General features: G+C 41.7%; 1 protein-coding gene and 1 long non-coding RNA gene across 5 annotated transcripts in view; one reads left to right on the forward strand and one right to left on the reverse strand.

The window, feature by feature from the left end:
- Positions 1 to 226, reverse strand: part of NFASC (neurofascin) — a 180,121-nt gene extending 179,895 nt beyond the window's left edge. For both annotated transcript variants that reach the window (XM_081866288.1, XM_081866294.1), the window contains exon 1: positions 25 to 226. The gene's annotated coding sequence lies outside the window, so the exon portion shown is untranslated. The remainder of the gene's footprint in view (positions 1 to 24) is intronic.
- A 6,406-nt stretch (positions 227 to 6,632) lies between these two features.
- Positions 6,633 to 19,429, forward strand: part of LOC309344148 — a 62,633-nt gene continuing 49,836 nt past the window's right edge. For 2 of the 3 annotated variants that reach the window (XR_014157633.1, XR_014157634.1), the window contains exons 1-2: positions 6,633 to 6,741; positions 6,926 to 7,416. This is a non-coding gene — a long non-coding RNA (uncharacterized lncRNA). Of the gene's footprint in view, positions 6,742 to 6,925; positions 7,423 to 10,875; positions 11,222 to 19,429 lie in introns of those variants that run through there. The other variant, XR_014157635.1, reaches the window with a different exon arrangement.

Genomic DNA, 19,429 nt, shown 5'->3' on the forward strand with positions numbered 1-19,429 from the left:
GTGGAGAAAGCGCGGCCGCCTTACCTGGCCAGCCGCCGCCGCCGCCGCCCGGGCTGAGTCCCCTGCCTGTTTCCCTGCCGGCAAGGCCAGGCTCACAGCTGCCTCATCGCCGCCCAGATACTCTTCGCTGCTGCTCCGCACCCGCCGCCGGGCTACAAGACCTCTCCGCCGGTGCCCCCGCCGCCGCCGCCTCCTCCCCGCACAGCTCCCATCCTTCTGCAGCGCCTTCTCGCTCAGACTCCCGCATTAGGGCAGAGACCATCGGGCGCGCGGCCGGGGGACCACGTGCGCGCCCCCGGGAGGAGCGGTGGCGGGAGTGCGCGCCAGGGCCGAGGAGCGCGCCTCCTCCTCGTTGTCTGCCGCCGCCGCCGCCGCTGCTTCCACCTCCTGCAAACAGTCAAAGCAGGCAGGCGACGCGCCACGCGGAGATTCCCCTTACTGGTCCTTCTCTCTCTCTCTTTCTTTCTTTCTTTCTTCCTCTTCCAGCAATTAAAGGAGTGGCGTGTCGGTCGATAACAGGCGCGAGGCAGGGAGGAGGCGGGTGCTAATTAAGAAGGAAGACGTGATGGATTACCCGACAGAGGAGGCAAGGGGAGAAAGTGAGAGAAGTCATTAGCCAGGGGTCTTGAGTGGGGACGATGGGTTAATAGAAGAAGAGGGAAGGAGGAATGATCAAAAGCAAATGGCACCAGGTAAAGCCTCTAATACTAAATAATGTCGCCTCTTAGTTGCAGCAGGGGAAGCCAACCAACAGCCTTGGGACACCTGAAAGACATTTTTATTCTAGCATATGCTTTTCTGGACTGAGCCACTCAAGTCCACAAAAGCTGATGCCATAATGAGATGCATTAGTCCTTGAGGTACCCCAGATTCTATGTTGTAATAAAGAAGGAGTAACTAATGTAAAGCAGGGGGAAATTACACGTGGGACTGGCACAAAAAGCATTTTCCAAATGTGGGGTTATGTTACTTGGATGCCACAAAGGCAACAAAGAGTTTTGTGGCAGCTTAAATTTATTATAGCGTAATTTTTCATGGACGGAAAGAGAGCTTGTCGGGTAGCGTGTTGAATGGGTGGGACAATGGTCGAATTCACTTTCCACCATCATTGTCTGATAATGCACATACACCCGTGACATTACAAGTACCTCTAAGCCTCTTTTGCACTATTCGAAGGGTTGTTGATGCAGGATAGAAAGTGGACATTAATAGCTGCTTTTAAGAGAATGGACACTCCAGCTCATAGAAGCTTTACCATCGAATAACAGATGTGGAAAGTGGTGGGAAGGGGCAGGAGGAACCAACAATGTGAACATCATTTATTGTATAGAAAGGGTGGGGGGGCCTTTTCAATATGTGGTGGACATGTAAAAAGGTAAAAGAATATTGGGAAATTATTTATAATGAGTTGAAAAAAATGTTTAAAATTACCTTCCCCAAAAGACCAGAGTCCTTTTTATTGGGAATAAACCAGACAGAAATTCCTAGGGGTCAGAAAAGCTTGTTTATATATGCAACAACATATATAAACTGTGTTTTGTTTGCCCAAAAATGGAAAATGAGTGAGAGACAAAGAGGATTGGCAACTTAAGATGTTAGAATATGCAGAACTTGCAGGTTTAACACATAGAATAAGAGAGCCAGAAGGACATACATTTAAAGAAGAGTGGAAACATTTATTGAATATATGGAAAATAATTGGACACAAATGAAAACGCTGGCAGCATTAAGATAAATTTAACAGTGTAATTAATGTTTGAATGGTGTAAAAATGGAAAACTGACTTGAATGGTTATAGTAAAATATGCAGGAATGGAAGATATATAAAATGAACCACGGAAAGAGAAGGGAAGTCCTTGGATATCAGTAAGTTTGTAAAATGTTTAATTGAAAAATAATTTAAAAATAATTTAAAAGTTATACATGTAAAACAATGTTAACGTCACTTACGAATAAATTGGGGTTGCTTACTGCTCCATATTTCAAGCTGCAGCTCCACAAAATGGGATCTTCCCACTTTTCCTCCATGTGTTTGTATAGAATTGGTACATTTCATTGATCATTTTGACTTGCAAACCAAATTGGGAGAGCAATCCAAACCCTCCATTGTGTTGGGTTGAGTGGGTATGGATTGAGCTGAGGTGTTCCTCTGCCCAGTTTTATGGGTCTCTACCACCCTCCCCCCGGCAGAGTAACACCAGCACCACTCTGCTGGCATAGACCTCCCACTTCTACCTGCCAAGCAGATGGGTGGAAATGGTGGTGGTTAGTCCCCTGCTGGCAGTAGCTAGCAGAAAGGCTCTAGGCTGGTACAGTAATCTGCCTGGAAAATAATGTGCAGTCTGTGACCCGAAATACTGTCACACTAATCACTCCTGGAAACAGACTGCCCTGGAATTATAGTAGTCAAACTTGCCCAGAAATGCCAATGGAGAGACATCAAAAGGCTACCATGTGGGGAATTAGGTCTCGTGGTGATAAAGAATGACGAGCGGACCATCTGTTAAGTGTCCAAGAAGTTGTGAGGCAAAAGTATTTTTTTAAGTAGTACTCACATTATATGTGATGCTAACACACCCTCTTTCAGGAACACAAAAGGAGAAGGTCTGGAGGTGCCACAAACAGTAATCCATCTGTAGCTGTGACATCTGAATAACTTATGGAACATGCTGGTCATGATTTGGCTGTGTTGCTAGCGTGTTACTGTAATCAAGTGAGAAAAATGGCAGAATAAAATGCATATTTTTGAAATGTGGAAGAATGTAAAACCAATTTAACAAAGCTTTCAGACTGAGCATTGTGGATACTAAGGAATAAAAATGCTCTTGGATGTGAGATATTTTTTAAACACTTCCAGTATTCTGAGTATGATGGTGTATTATTTAAAGAATATGAGTAGGTGGGGTAAATTCCAACTAAGGTACCAGGAAAAGGAGGATAAACCTTGCTACTTCTTGATGGTTTTCCTGCTTTGTGATGTTTATGATGAATTATTTTGACAATGTAATATTCTCTTTAATGTACCATTATTTCATTTTAATATGAGCGCATCACTGCCCTGGGACCTTCCAGTGTAATGTTGATCACAGTAGTACTAAATAAATAAATGAAATTATTAATAAACATCTAAAAAAGGCTTTGTAAGAGTTCAATACTGCAGAATGTTTGAAACCAGTTCTTAGGATGATCTGGTCTAAAAGGGTCTAAAAGTATCACCAAAGGTACTTTTTCTGTGCACAAAAATATGCCCTCGTATGGTGAAATCTGAGACTCTGCATGTACTCAATTATTATCCAAAAGGCATTCAAACACAGCTCCTGTTATATGGGAATATATTCAAGAGAATATTCACCATGCAGAAATTTTAGGAAAAACAATGAATTTGTCACATCAAATTAAGTACCAAATTGAGTGAGATTCCATTAAGGAAATTAATCAACTAATGAAAGGAAAAGTTAACTTTTAAAAGAAAATTCAAAAAGGAGTCAGAGATGGAAATGGTGGTTAATAAATCTATTTGTATTCCAATAGCTCCTAGCCTCCTACATAAAACAGCATACATACTTACGATTCAGAATTACAGGTCAGGCTATAATCTAATCAAGTAAAAGAAGATGGATTTAGTTCCATTGATCTCAGTGGGACTAAGTCATCTTAAATTCAAGTATTTCACTGTATCTTAGATGAAGTTTGCATAGTTTGCCAGAAAATATTTTGAAAATTACATATAGGAGCCTCGGAGCAATTCTAAGCTTAGAATCACAGGGATAAGCAATTTTGGATTCAGTGAATCTCTGGCTCAGCTGGCTGGTTATCAGCTCAGCTGAGCTACACCACTATAACTACCCCATCCCAGCTCAGCTGGGGTACACACATGCTGAGTGTGTGCATAGCAACTTCCTGTGCTTAGGATTTTTGTCAATCACCAGCTGCATGGTCTCAGATAAATTTATCTGTAAGCAAGTTCCACTGTGTTCAATGGACTTTACTATCTAGTAAAGCATTAGGGACTGTAGTCTCAGTAGTCTCAATAGTCTAATGTTTTGAATTCATTCAAGCTAAGGATGTGTTTAGTTACCTTCCCAAATATTTATTGTTTACAGCTACACAGCACCAGTCTGCAAAGCAGACTAAGGGCTGGGTTTTATCAAACCCTCACAACATATTAACAAGCCTACAACCCATTGTTATATATCAAATAATGTTCATAAATATGGGATATGATTCTCAGGTTGGCTTGGAAAGTTTGAGTCAACTAACATAATAATTTATATGGTTTTCTTCATGACTGCCCAAGTGTATTGGACTTCATAAATCCTGTTTGTGAGCAGATTTTAGTAGAGAACCAAATTATTTGAAGACTGCAACTGCTTGTACTATATTTGACAAGGCAAGTACAGTGTGATTTTTTTTGTGTCCCTTTCAACTATGTGCCATCTGTGACCTTTCATTTACAACGAAAGCCAAAACTCAACTGAAAGAAAAGCACACTTAAGCTTTCTAATTTCATTGGTCTTAAGTCCATCATTGGATTGTGGCCAAGGTGCTTGGGCCAAGATTTTTGTTACAGCAGAAATTCAACAACCGTCAAATGAATTCTGCAGCTGTAGTGATTGCTGGGAAATAAGAAGCAAAGAAGTCAACTGAATTACTAAATAATCATTCCATTCCATATATCTTATATCTTCAAATATCTTATCAACTTCACAGAGATACAAATAACTACCCCCCCCCCTGGATACTTGACTGGTGAGTGCTGCAAAAACAATAAAGGGCCATCAACATGATATTCTCTAGATGTTGTTCAACCACAAGTCCAATCATCCCCAACCCCAACCACAGATGGGAACTGTGGTCCAACCATCTGGCTTACCCTGATATAATTGATCACTTTGGACCAGTGCTAATAACATTTTGTATCCAATGAGAATGGCTTCTGGGGTTATTCGCGTAGTTTCATCTGGTTTAATCCATAGAAAAGTTTTTGTCAATACAGATCTTCAATGTAACAGTCAAAAGACTGACTCTTGACAAGCCAAAGATCCACTTCTAAAACATAAGACAAGCCTGCTGGATCATCTAGTCCAGCATCCTGTTTTTACAGCAGCCAAGCAGATGCCTATGGGAAGCCTGTAAACTGGACATGAGAGCAACAGCAAAAGATGATGTTCAAATGAACATCCCCAGGGAATTTTGAACTATTTTGACAAAAATGTTAGAACTTGTACTCTAACAAATATACGATAATGAATCCCACGAATTAAAATGTTACAACTAGATGTATATTAGGCACAGAAGAGGACTCTTTCACCAGATAAGGTTTTTATAATTCTCTTGTGGGGAACAAATTAGTCTTCTTTTGGTGGAATTTGCTCACCTGGCTTCACTTGTTTGATGAAGAAAATGCTGTCCATATGCCATAAGAATCACTCTTGTCAGTCCAGGCACATTATTTGTACACTGCTTTTGTATACAGTATATTCAAAACAGTTCACAACAAACATAGACAAAAGTCGCAAACAAAATATTATAAATACACTAATTACCTCTTTATAAAAGACAATTTCAAAGAGTTTAAAAATATACAGTATACATAATTTTCAAAACCATATAAACAGCAAAATACTGAGGATTATATTTTCTCCTCAAGTTTGGGAAAACATTGCCCTAAGGTTGGGGAGAGCCAAATTCAAATCCCCACTTGGCCATGAAACTCACCGGGTCACCTTAGACCGATCGCTCTCTTTCAGCCTCATCTACCTCACTTTGTAGTGAGGATAAAATGGCCACGAGGCAGGGAGAACCCAGTACCCCCTGTGCTTATTGGAAGAAAGGCAGGATAAACGTAATAAATAAAATATCAAAGCAAATCATTCACAGTTCTTTACTAACATAAAGAGTGATACTCTCTGACCTAGGAATCATGCTGGCTTCTACTCCTTAGGAGTCACAGTAAACAAGCTGTCATGTTATCACACTATTCTCTTCACAGTAATAAAAGTGATTTGTTACATACAATATATTTGGAGATCATAATCTGATGTAGTAGGCAGTCACGGGTAGAGAGTCTAAATTCATGCCAAGGATGTGGTCATGGCACTATGACCCATAAACTAGTTGAAGATTTCCAGGAACGGAGCCCAACACAAGTTCTGTCATGTTAGCTGCTATTTGACAAGGAGAGCCAGGTTTTGGTGTCTAGCTGTTCTCACAGAAGAATCAATCACAAGCCTGGCTGGCTGTTTCAAAATAATGTTTTGGTTTAAATGTGGGCATTTGTATTGGAGGGGAAACAAAACAATGATACACAGGGCTAAATGACAGCCCTGTAGTCCAAAATCTCTCCCAAATTCTCCACAGTTGCATTAGGAATCCGGCCTTCAAAATGCCCTTTTTCTGGAACCTCCTCTAGAAAGTGTTGTCCCTGCAGGGCCAGCCATTTCTGGTGAACCCGGGGGCAATGCTTGTTTGATTTTTAGAGAATGAGCTTTTATTTGAGGTATTTTGTGTCCCTAAAATGTTATTGGCAGACACAGAGCTGGACTTCACTTGATTAGGCATAATGTTCCAACCTGGGCCTACTAAACTAGTTTTCTCTTCCTGTCAAAGAGAAGGTGGGGGGCGGGCTGCTGCACCTTCTTGCCATGAGGGTCTGGTTAGGCAGAGCTGGCATTGTGGTGGCCAGGTCTGCAATGGTGGCTTCTGTTTTTTGCTGGGTTGGAGGACATGATCGAGTACAAAGTAAGTGATGCATCTCAATGGACTGAGTGAAAAATGTGGGGCAGTGTAAAGTGGTAGCACAAGTATTTGGGAACATTATCCTACTGCTTTTTGCTACCCTTCAGAGTTTTCCCTGGAGTCATCCATGCCCACTTTTCCTAGCCTAAACTGGGACTAATATATTATCTCTCTCTTCTCCTTGTAGATGCTAGCCTCCTTGGGCCTGTCATTTCTTGAAGGGTTACAAAAACACCAGCCTCAAAAGCAACAACAAAACTTGAGGCAGTTGAAGCAGAAATAATTCTGGAGTTCAGACAGGCAGGCATTCAAGACTCAGGATAAAAACAGGCAAGAAAGAGTCCCAAGAAATACAATAGCAAAGAAAGAAAAACCAGGCCGGTAAAGCCAGCAGACCACCACCCAAATGCAAGCTTAAATATGAATGTCAGCTGACGGGGGGGGGGGGGAATGATATATCTGTATTATTCTTTGCTTTTGTCCAGTTGCCAGAAAAAGAACAATACTGCTTACCCCTCTCCCTCCCCGTTTTGTTTTTATTTTGAAACAAGACGCCTTAGTTGATCAACATTTGTGCTTGATTCTCCAGGTTTAGACATACCCCAAACTTCTGCGATCTAGACTGAATCTACCCCTGCACTGAAAAGGACACCAACCCAAGGCCCAGGCCTCAGACAGGTACCAGTTTCCTATATATATATATATATATATATATATATATATATATATATACACACACACACACACACACACACACAACAACAACAACAACCAAACAAGGAGCTGACAGTGCTGCTTCTAACTAAAAGCACCCTCGATCTCCCAGGATGTTGAAAACAACCCTGTCTCACATACGTAGTTTTAATCATATATTCCAGGGACCGGGGCAGTCCTACCGAACATACTACACTGGAATAAGAGATTTTAAAATTGTAGTCTGCTTAGACACATTCAGTAAGACTGTTTGTTCAAAGGAAATGTTTTTAATAGGGCATGGCCTAGTGATACTGAAACACAAGCAAGAGATAATAGGGTCAACACTAAATACAGTAACTGCTATAGAAACCTATTGCATGTAATAACCACATTTTTAAAAAATAATATTTCCAATACCTGACTCAAACTGATGAATTTTAAGTCTAAACTGGAAATAAAGGGGGAAAGCCAAACATGGAATTGGATTTACTGTCATGATGCATTAAGTTAAATAAAGAGCAGAAGGAGCAGTATCTTAAGTATGTGAGTCTTACCCATTTAATCCCCCATCATTGGATTAGAACACTCTACAAATAATAATCCGATAAAAATATGTCTTTTTATGAGGGTTTTTATGATACCAAAGTATTAATATTTTCAAAGAAAATGAGGAGGGGGAAAGGCTAATTGGTTTTCGCCTTTTGTGATGTTAACCATCTATATCAGGCTGACTTTCTTTGACCCTTGGCCAACCCTCCAATGACCACATGCCAGCAGTCGGTGTGTCCAAAAGTGGGTGAGGACACGATTTCTCCATAAGCTCTTCACTGTCAAATATGACTATTGTTGCATGTTACCTGTCAAATGCTTAATATCATTGTGTACTCTTATTATGTATTATTATTTATGGTGTTCATATCCTGCTCTTCTTCTGTAGGAGCCTATTGTCATATACTGCAAAATATCAACTATTTTTTCAGGTATAAAATATTGAAAACAAATATGATTGGGTGTATAACAGAGATATAAAATACACTCCTTGAAAGTTTGGTTAATATTTAACTACCCAGATATTACCTGAAGAATATTTAACTTCACAAAGGATAAGTTTGAGAAGAATGTCAAGGAGCAAATATATTTCAGTTCTAGTCTATTGGATCAATAGAAAAGTGAAAGTGATTCTGGGATATGCTATAAATGTTGCTTTTTAAAAAGCAGCTGATGAATAAGTAGATATGTTTTAACAGCTGTTAAAATATTACATCACCAAAAGACTTGGAAAAATTAAATGTTCCTCCCCAAAGAACTCCCCAGGGTGTTTTATATTCTGTACAAGAAGCCATCTTTCACAATGTGCTTGATACAGGGCCATGCATCTGTTAAATGATCATTGCTCCATTTTTAAAGATTATTAGCATGTTCTGTTTATATTCAATTTAGATTGTGTTCCCAATACTATGTTCAAAAACAAAACGAAATTACAATTTTTAAAGCCATCCTGATTGTCACTATTTTGATAGATGCCTCTTGAAATTTAAACTTCATGTGCACAAGGAGTTGTTGTTCTTCAGCTTTCAGCCACATTCCCACCAGGCATCTAAAAACTGGACTATGGTGACTGCAGCTCGACTAGAACACACATACTGTATGTAACTACATGTACATCACCATAGTTCACAGTCATTTAATGATTAAGTATAATAACAGTGCTGGTAAACTACATTTTTTTCTAGTTATCTTTCACCAAAATAACACAATCATTACTGTTTAATTAAATTAAGCCATTAAACTACAATTCTTATGTTACACCACCTAAATGAAAATTATTACATTGCATTCCTCATTGAACATAATCCAATTTAAAACAAAAAACTTTCCCTACTGCGGTTCCCCCTGAGAAGGGCACTGCCTGCTGGAGCAGAGGTGCTACAGCAGCTGACAGAACCAGCCAGTGTAGCGACTAAAAACCCACCCTGTCAATTTCCCCAGTGCTCCTGATTATGTTTAGAAGCAGATGTCCCCACTTGGATTCAGGTTTCAAATCCCTGTGGAAAAGTCCAAATTAGGGGTAAGAGGATCAGAGACTGGGCAATTCATTATTTTACACCCAGGTGGCATTAAAATGTGTGGGTGTAGTATTGTTAGCAGAAGAGTTTGACAGGTGTGAGAATTTGATAGCTTAGTTACTGAAAACAGCACCCGATTGCATCTCCCAGTATGTTGCCAAGCACAATTCAAAGTGTTGGTGCTGACCTTTAAAGCCCTAAACGGCCTCGGCCCAGTATCCCTGAAGGAGCGTCTCCACCCCCATCGTTCAGCCAGGACACTGAGGTCCAGCTCCGAGAGCCTTCTGGCGGTTCCCTCCCTGCGAGAAGTAAAGCTACAGGGAACTAGCCAGAGCCTTGGCAGCCCTGTTTAGGGAAGTTTTTAATGTTTGCTGTTTTATGGATTTATTATTATTATTATTATTCTGTTGGGAGTCACCCAGAGTGGCTGGGGAAACCCAGCCAGATGGGTGGGGCATAAATATTATTATTAGTATTATTATTTTATTTATTATTATTTGGACACCTGTGTCTTCAGCCAAGAGATCTGATGGACTTGATTTTAAAATGATGGGTTTTGTGTTTTTTTGGTTTTTTTAAGTTACCATAATATTTGGAATAGCATGGTCATCATAAAAACCTATAGGAAGGAAAATCTGATAAGGTAGGTTTTGATGTGGGCTTCATGGAGCCAGGGACCCCGATCCAACTGACAGAATCCATTGTGTGTGACTGTGTCACTTGCAGGGTCAATAATGGGGGCGAAATTGGATCCACATTCACTTCCAAGTGTGGTTACAGTCTATACCTCACCATATTGTTCCACCATCATTCCAGAGTGGCACCTCCTCCCCTGCAAAAAGAAGAAAAAATGCACAGAGAGTTTTGTTTATTTAAATTAAAAACATATAAACTGCACTTTCATGGAAAAATAAGAAGGTGGTGTACAGCATGAGAATATAATGCTACAATAAAAACATCAGTACAAACATTAAAAGCAGATCTGTAAAATTAGTTGGTTAAGAAAATGAACATTTATTGGATTGAGATGTACAGCACCCATACTTCAAGGTGCATTTGAATTACACTCTTCAAAGAAGGAATGATACACATGTAGATGTCTGGTTTCTCTCACAGATTTCCTTAGTTGAATAACAAAAAGTTGAAGTTTATGCCTCACACTTCTCTTGGGGCAGCTCCTAGTCAGAGGGATTTCAGCCCAAGAGAGTTCTGAAAGCCAGAAAGTGAGAGAGAGAGGAAGTAAGTAATTATTTTGGAGACAAGACCTATGACAAGAGTAATAGGAAGAAAGAGCCAATATCTTAAGATCAGTGGTTGATAAATAAAACATGTTGTTCTCCAACTGGATCACTGTTGTCTCCTATTCTGGACTGAGCTGCTGGAGTAGGCCACAAAGCTACATAATGCTTGTGTCTGGGAGTGTGATCAAAACTTAGCAGGCGGTGGATAAAATGACTGACGAGATCAACAATGGGTGTCTTGTAAGAAACTTCCTCACGCCGAGTCGGACCAGTGGCCCACCTAGCTCAGTACTGACTGAACACAGTCAGCAGTTCTCCAGCGTTCCAGACAGGGAAGCTTTCCCAGCCCTAACTGCAGACACCAGGAATTAAACCCAAGACCTTTGCTCTGCAAAGCACCAACATTCAGTGTAAGAAAGTCGGGGAGGGAGGGGAAGAAGGAAAACAGATTGCATCTGCTCATTTATTTTTCCCGCTCCAAGATATCCCCCCCCCCCCGCCCATGAGTTTCCAAATAAGGGGGCCAATCTACAAGTCTTATCCAATTCTGTGGGTATGTATGTATGTATGTATGTATGTATGTATGTATATTTTTTAAAACTTTTTTTTTAAAAATGCAGCTTGCAGTGCTGCAAGCTTAAGGGGAAGATTGGCATGGGGAGGGAGGCTCCTTTTAAAAATGGCATGAGGGGAGAAGATTAAGAATTGCTTCTACTCGCCGCGCCAGCAGTCTACTTCATACTGAAGCCTCAGTTTGAACAACACCCATGGATAAGTCACAGAAGTATGTGTAACTTGAAGTTGCACCCTCAATATTTTAAATCCAGAGGAACATGTTCTATTTAATGCATTAAAAAAACAAACGCAACCTTGCAAATTAGGAGTAAAATATGCAATTTTTCTTCGACAGGACGCAGGTTCTGCACTTACTTTTTCTATTAAAAATAGAGCCCATCAGATACAAGCCCCTGCATTTTTAAGCAAAGCCCCTGTATTTTAAGGAAAATTCAGTAGCATTTCAAACATGTGACTAGCAGAGCAAGGGTACAGTTAGCCAAAGCAGTTGCAATTTAATCAGGTGTTCACGTTATTTGCTGAATTACTGACAAAGGCGTAGTTGACTGAAACAAACTTATGGCTTTGAAGAGTTCATTCTCATGGCACAGCCTTTGAATTATTTTTTCCGTCCATGTGACCTTTTGCTTCATCAATATTCATGCATTCACTTGTTATCTTAGAGGAGAAAATGTCATTTTAGGAAATAAAATCCAAGAAGCACAGAGTACCAATAGGTCAACAGCATGCTTATGCCTAATGAACCACAGACAGTGCTGCAGATGTAAAAATTAAGAATCTCTCACAAATGGTTTCCAAGACAAGGTGCTGAAGCCTCGGCAGCAATGCAAGAACTGTGTCTAGAGCCTCAGCTATGAATATGGTTCAGATCTGTACTGAGTAAGGTGGGAGTTTTTATTTCCACTATGGGAGCCTAATTAACCCAAAGACCCCACAGCACAGCCACCTGCTGCAAGGCAGGATCCGCTACCCATTATCCAGGAGATCAAGCCTAACAAAGAAGAGAACACAAGCTCTACAGAAAGGTACTGATAGAACAAATAGCCCCTGCTAAATCAACCCAGCCCCAAATCCCATTCCAGATTTCCTGGCAAAAAACTCCTTCCTCAGCTCATGCAAACTCCAAGAATCTCTAATTTATTTTAAGAAAGAAAACAGGATTCTGGTCCTCAAGATGGCATATATTTGAAATATTGGGCCAGGAGAGTGCTAGATATACAAGCCTGAACCCTGAACCTTTGACCTTTTGCAAACACATTCCAGACATGGAATCACAGAATTGGAAGTGACCCTGAGGATCATCTAGTCCAGCGGTTCTCAATTTTTGGGTCCCCAGATGTTGTTGGACTACAACTCCCATCATCCCTGAGCTCTGGCCTTGCTAGCTAGGGGTGATGGGAGTAGTAGTTCAACAACATCTGGGGATCCACAGGCTGAGAAAGGCTGATCAGGTCCAACCCCCTGCAGTGCAGGAATATGCAGCCATCCCATACAAGGATCGAACCTGCAGCTTTGGCATTATCAGTACCATACTGAGCTAGACATGGGTCATTCCAAAGGTCCATCCAATATCCTCTTCTTACACTGGCCAACCAGCTGCATGGGGGAATCCAGCAAGCATTTGTGATTCCCAGCAACTGGTATATGATTGTGAAGGTAGAGCAAGACTATTATTGACCTCCCATAGGCATCTGGTTGGCCCCTGTGAGAACACAATGCCAGGTTAAATGGACTTTTGTCCTGATCCGGCAGGGTTCTTATTATGTGCTTATTTTCTTAGATATATGTGCCTGAAACGTGTTTGCAAAATGTCAGTGGTTCAGAGGACAAAGTTAGTGCATCCTGCAATCTCATGACTCAGTATTAAATATTCCTCTAGGCATTCATGTTTTACTGTCCCTTCTTTATCTATATACAGTGGTACCTCGGGTTAAGAACTTAATTCGTTCTGGAGGTCCATTCTTAACCTGAAACTGTTCTTAACCTGAAGCACCACATTAGCTAATGGGGCCTCCCGCTGCCGCCGTGCCACCGAAGCACGATTTCTGTTCTCATCCTGAAGCAAAGTTCTTAACCCCAGGTAATATTTATGGGTTAGTGGAGTCTGTAACCTTAAGCGTATATAACCTGAAGCATATGAAACCCGAGGTACCAGTGTAATGTTCACATTAATATACAGATATCAGGTATATGACATACAATTTAAGCTTGCCATGATTTTTCTGAAAGCAGGAGAACCCCTGAGGCTCTGAAGTCCCTTGGGATCCATAGTGGGAGGACAGAAGCACTCTCACTAATTAATTTCTTTGCCCATTGTTACAAGCCAGATGGATACAGAGCCTAATGTTTATCTCAGAAAATGCTGTTTGTGAGTCGAGGCCCCGCTCCCTGCTTTGTGATGAAATAAGACACAAGGATACAAGTATTTTAGGTTAATGGGCTAAAAAAGGCCACAACTTTATTGGTTACAGAATGTGAGTGGTATTGGCTTAGGCATTGGATCCAAACAGACTATACTTGACTCCTGGCCACTCTGCAGGGTTAACAACCTGTAGGGGGAGCTTGTTGATGCAAATCAACTGGAAGCTTTCCCCTAGAGTCACCGAGGGTCTTGTGCCATGGCCCTAGCCACCACCTTGGCAGGCACCACAACCGCCAGATCCCTTTAACAGAATAACCTACAAAGGGAGGGGTAGGTGATGGCCACAACCTCCCCTCCAACATGCAACACATTTTCCAATTCCTAACTGCCAAACCTTACAAAGTTGTGATGATTTGCTACAAGGTAGGTGAAAAACTAGGGATGTGGGTGGCGCTGTGGGTTAAACCACAGAGCCTAGGACTTGCCGATCAGAAGGTTGGCGGTTTGAATCCCCATGACGGGGTGAGCTCCCATTGCTCGGTCCCTGCTCCTGCCAACCTAGCAGTTCGAAAGCACGTCAAAGTGCAAGTAGATAAATAGGTACCGCTCCGGCGGGAAGGTAAATGGCGTTTCCGTGACCTGGAAACTGTATGCCGGCTCCCTTGGCCAATACAGTGAGATGAGCGCCGCAACCCCAGAGTCGGCCACGACTGGACCTAATGGTCAGGGGTCTCTTTACCTTTACCTTAGGTGAAAAACCAACTGGCTGGTGCCAATCTGCCAAGTGGAAAAAATTCCTACCAGGCCCCTTGAACAGGCAACCAACTGAGGTCCATAGCAAGGTCAGGTGCTGAAGCAAAATCTAGAGGGAGGGAGGGCAGGTGATCCAAGGAAGCAGGAACAAAACAAGGAAGAGCTTGTGGGCCTGCAGCTGTTTAAATGCGGCTAAACTACACCCGGCCAGATTGGCTGGCTGGGGGGGGGGCATGAGGTGGGCCCAGGACTCCAGTGATGCAGGGGGCCTGGCCACACACCGCTGCGAGCGCGGGAAGCGATTCCTGCTCACAACCCCTCCCCTCGGGGAAGAGGAGAGGCTATACTATAAGGCTCATAGTGGGATCTAACTAATTTGATTCAGTGGATACCCCTTAGAATCATAGAATCATAGAGTTGGAAGAGACCACAAGGGCCATCGAGTCCAACCCCCTGCCAAGCAGGAAACACCATCAGAGCACTCCTGACATATGGTTGTCAAGCCTCTGCTTAAAGACCTCCAAAGAAGGAGACTCCACCACACTCCTCGGCAGCAAATTCCACTGTCGAACAGCTCTTACTGTCAGGAAGTTCTTCCTAATGTTTAGGTGGAATCTTTTTTCTTGTAGTTTGGAACCATTGCTCCATGTCCGCTTCTCTGGAGCAGCAGAAAACAACCTTTCTCCCTCCTCTATGTGACATCCTTTTATATATTTGAACATGGCTATCATATCACCCCTTAACCTCCTCTTCTCCAGGCTAAACATGCCCAGCTCCCTTAGCCGTTCTTCATAAGGCATCATTTCCAGGCCTTTGGTTGCCCTCCTCTGGACACGTTCCAGTTTGTCCGTGTCCTTCTTGAACTGTGGTGCCCAGAACTGGACACAGTACTCCAGGTGAGGTCTGACCAGAGCAGAATACAGTGGCACTATTACTTCCCTTGATCTAGATGCAATACTCCTATTGATGCAGCCCAGAATTGCATTGGCTTTTTTAGCTGCCGTGTCACACTGTTGGCTCATGTCAAGTTTGTGGTCAACCAAGACTCCTAGATCCTTTTCCCATGTACTGCTCTCAAGCCAGGTGTCACCCATCTTGTATTTGTGCCTCTCATTTTTTTTGCCCAAGTGCAATACTTTACATTTCTCCCTGTTAAAATTCATCTTGTTTGTTTTGGCCCAGTTCTCTAATCTGTCAAGGTCATTTTGAAGTTTGATCCTGTCCTCTGGGGTGTTAGCCACCCCTCCCAGTTTGGTGTCATCTGCAAATTTGATCAGGATGCCCTTGAGTCCATCATCCAAGTCGTTGATAAAGATGTTGAATAAGACGGGGCCCAATAATGCTTGTGTCTGGGAGTGTATCAAAACTTAGCAGGCGGTGGATAAAATGACTGACGAGATCAACAATGGGTGTCTTGTAAGAATCTTCCTCACACCGAGTCGGACCAGTGGCCCACCTAGCTCAGTACTGACTGAACACAGTACTGGTTTATTTCCTGTTGCATTGCAAGACCTCATTCAACTGTGCATCTATCATTTGTGAGACTGAAATGTGGTGCTTTTGCTGAATTCCTTAATATAGAAGGCCATAGGATGCAATGAATGCATGGCAGGAGCATGGCATGATATATATGAGCTAGTGTGGTATAGTGGTCAGAGTGTCAGACCAGGACCTGGGGAACCAGGGTTCATATCTCCACTCAACCATGAAGTGCACTGGGGGACCTTGGACCAGTCACTGCCTCTCAGCCTAACCTACTTCACAGGGCTGTTGTGAGGAATAAATGAGGAGGGAGAGAACCATGTAAGATATATTGAGCTCCTTGGAGAAAAGGGGGGCTATAAAAGGGGGGGCTATAAATACAATCCATCAACTAACTGACTAACTAAATATAGTGAACAGAACCAGAGGCTTTCATTAAGATCTGTCTCCCTATACCCCAAGGCTTCCTCTTCACACCCAAGTGAACCAGAAATCTAGAAACCTCAGGGGTTTTTCTCATAAGAAAGGCATGCCTAGCTTAGCATCTGGTTCTCACAGTGGCCAGCTAGATCATTCCTGTCTCCTGTACCATGACATCACCTCCCGTCTTGCCCATTTTTTGTTATTTTTCAAAAGAAGGAAGGAAATTCCCCATAGGAATTAGTGGACTTTAATCAGCTTCATTAGCCAGGCAGGCTGGCCCTGGAGGATAGGAGGATGTACTGGAAGTAGGGATAGGCAAGGAAAACATTTCATGGGGAAGATGGAGCTTCTCTGAGAGATCAATTAAGTACATATAAATACAGTAATGTCATTGATCAGCATTGCTGTGTGCCCCAATGGAGCAACAGTTTCCTTCAATCAGCTAGGGACCATCCATATATCATGTCCTGCATCAATGTTTGGAAATGTAGGATGCTGTCTTGCTCAGTCTAGACTAGTCTCACAGGCAGAAACTCTCTAGGGTTTCAAAGGAGGAGTTTTTCTGAGCCCTACCTGGAAGTGCCAGAGGCCTCTGCATGCAAAACCTGTGTCCTCCCACTGAACTACAGCCCCACCTGATGTTGCAGAGGCAGTATCAGTGTTGCTGTGCCAAAAACAAGGCTTGGATAATGGTTAAAACTGCAAATCCCCACACCTACACCATGTTTGATATCCCCCAAAAGGATTTCTCAAAATGAGGAAAGGCCAATAATGCAGTTTAACACAAAGTGGGACATTTTAGGACAAAACCTCTAACTTCAGATATACAGTGCTGGAATCTAAATTGTCTATGACTCTGCAGGAAATTGATGTTGGAATTTAAGTGGAAAATCAGATGTAAACATTGCACCAAAAGTAAAGGAAATCCTTATACCATTATACAGATCTGTGCTTTGGTCACATTTATAATGTTCTAGTTGTTGGAAAAGGTGCAGAAAAGGGCTGGTCAAGGGTAGCAGCTCTTTCCCAGTGAAGGAATATCTAAAATGTTTGCTAAGGGCAGAAAAATGCAAATAAAGGAGAGATATTATAGATATTTATAAAGTTATAAAGAGTATGGAGAGAGGGGGCAGCTGCGAATACGCTCGTATTGTTTATTCCATTTGTTGTACTCTGTTGCCATCTGTTGTCAGACTCTTGATATAGTATATTTCCCTTCTGTGTGTATATTTCCCCCTTTACATTTTTACCTCCACCCTGTTTCACTGGAGTGCCAAAATAAGTGCTCACTGCAGTGAAGTTCATAAAACTGCTTCCTCCCTGGAGAAGGGCACTAAAGTAAATAAACTGGGCTGTTTTACTGTTCCACCAACCTCCAAGACACACTTTTAAATAAATGGTCCCCTCCTGCAATAAATTGCTATATAAATGAGCACAGGAAGCTGTGTTATACTGAGTCAGACCACTGGTCCATCTTGCTCAATATTGTCTACTCTGACTGGCAGCAGACTTCTAAGATTTCAGGAAGGAGTTTTTCCAAATCCTGCGTGGAGATGCCAATGGGGATTGAACCAGGAACTTTCTGCTTGCAAGACAGATGCTCTACCACTGAGCTACAACCTTTCAGGTGATTTTTTAAAACAAAAATTCCATCTTCTGATTGAGAAGGGCAATGAGCATGCCCTCATGGGACGTCTTCAAGCAAAAGTTGGATAACCATCAATTAGGGATGCTATTTGTTTGAATTCTTTGCACCAAACAAAAGATTGAACTATATGGCCTATCCTGCAATGCTTCCTCTTCCAACTCAATGATTCTATTAACTTTCTATTATTTTTATCTAGCATGTGCTGAAACCTTCCAATAATATTTTTTTATTTTATAAAATACTGCTGCACAGCCCAAAGCTTTTCCTGTGACTCAATTTTCACTGGACATGTTATCTAAAAATTTAATGGCAGTCTAAAAGATCAAAAGTGGAAAACTTTTAAAAATAATAATAATAATAAGAGTTTGGATTTGATATCCCACCTTTCACTCCCCTTCAGGAGTCTCAAAGCGGCTGACATTCTCCTTTCCCTTCCTCCCCCACAACAAACACTCTGTGAGGTGAGTGGGGCTGCTTGCAAGTTCAACTCGAAGATCAGTGTTACAGTGTGTGTGAATGCTAGTACCTTGGAAAAAGCTTCATTAGTTCTCTGCTACATCATAGGAGAATACTTTGCCAGTGTCTTGATACCTTTATGGAAAATGATAATGTTTCACTTAAAACATCCCACATCTATTCAGCCCTCTCAGGGAGGGAGCAGTTCAGAGGTTAGAGGAAGCATGAATGTGCTTCAAATCTAGTACATTGTACAGTACTAGCAAACCTAGTACAATGAATCTGGCTTGCTTGCTATGGCTACTTCCATTTTACTGCTTGAACTACATTTGGAAAGCCAAAAAACCTCCACAAATTTAGTCATATTGCTATTTATGTACACTGCATGTTAACAAAAAATGGTGAAGAAAGGCATCTGTCTATATCAGGAATGGGAAATCTGTAGTTCTCTAGATGTTGCTGAACTCTTTATCATCCCCAGCCAAAAGTCAGGGACGGTGGAAGTTATAGCCCAACAACATCTGCAGGACCACAAGTCCCTCATCCCTTCCTTAAGTCATCCTTTGCCTTACTATATTTTGTTTCATCATTCTGCTTCTTTAAAATAAATTGGTACTTTTATTTAATATATCCACATTATATGCCAGGCTTGTTAAATGCTCTCTTGATATAGGCTCTCTATTGCGGATTGTCTATTTCCCTGATATAATTAAGTATAGCTTGATGGCAGCAATTAAGACATGTTCCTTCTTATCAAGTTAAGACAATGTAAAGGATACCGGTGCAAATTCAACAGGGGGAAAGTTTGAAGCTCGTAAAGAAGAGAATTTAAAAGACCCATTATATTTGCACTTTTATCTGTGTTTCCTTTGTCGCAGAGGGAATCTGTGTATCCTAGATTCCTGGATAATGTTAGGGATCCCAAAGAATCAAACCATAGCCCAAACCCAATCTGAGAATGAGAAATTCTGCAGGATACCAAGAAGAA

Source organism: Podarcis erhardii (genome assembly GCF_964252035.2).
Source record: "Podarcis erhardii genome assembly, chromosome: 6".
NCBI lineage: Eukaryota > Metazoa > Chordata > Lepidosauria > Squamata > Lacertidae > Podarcis > Podarcis erhardii.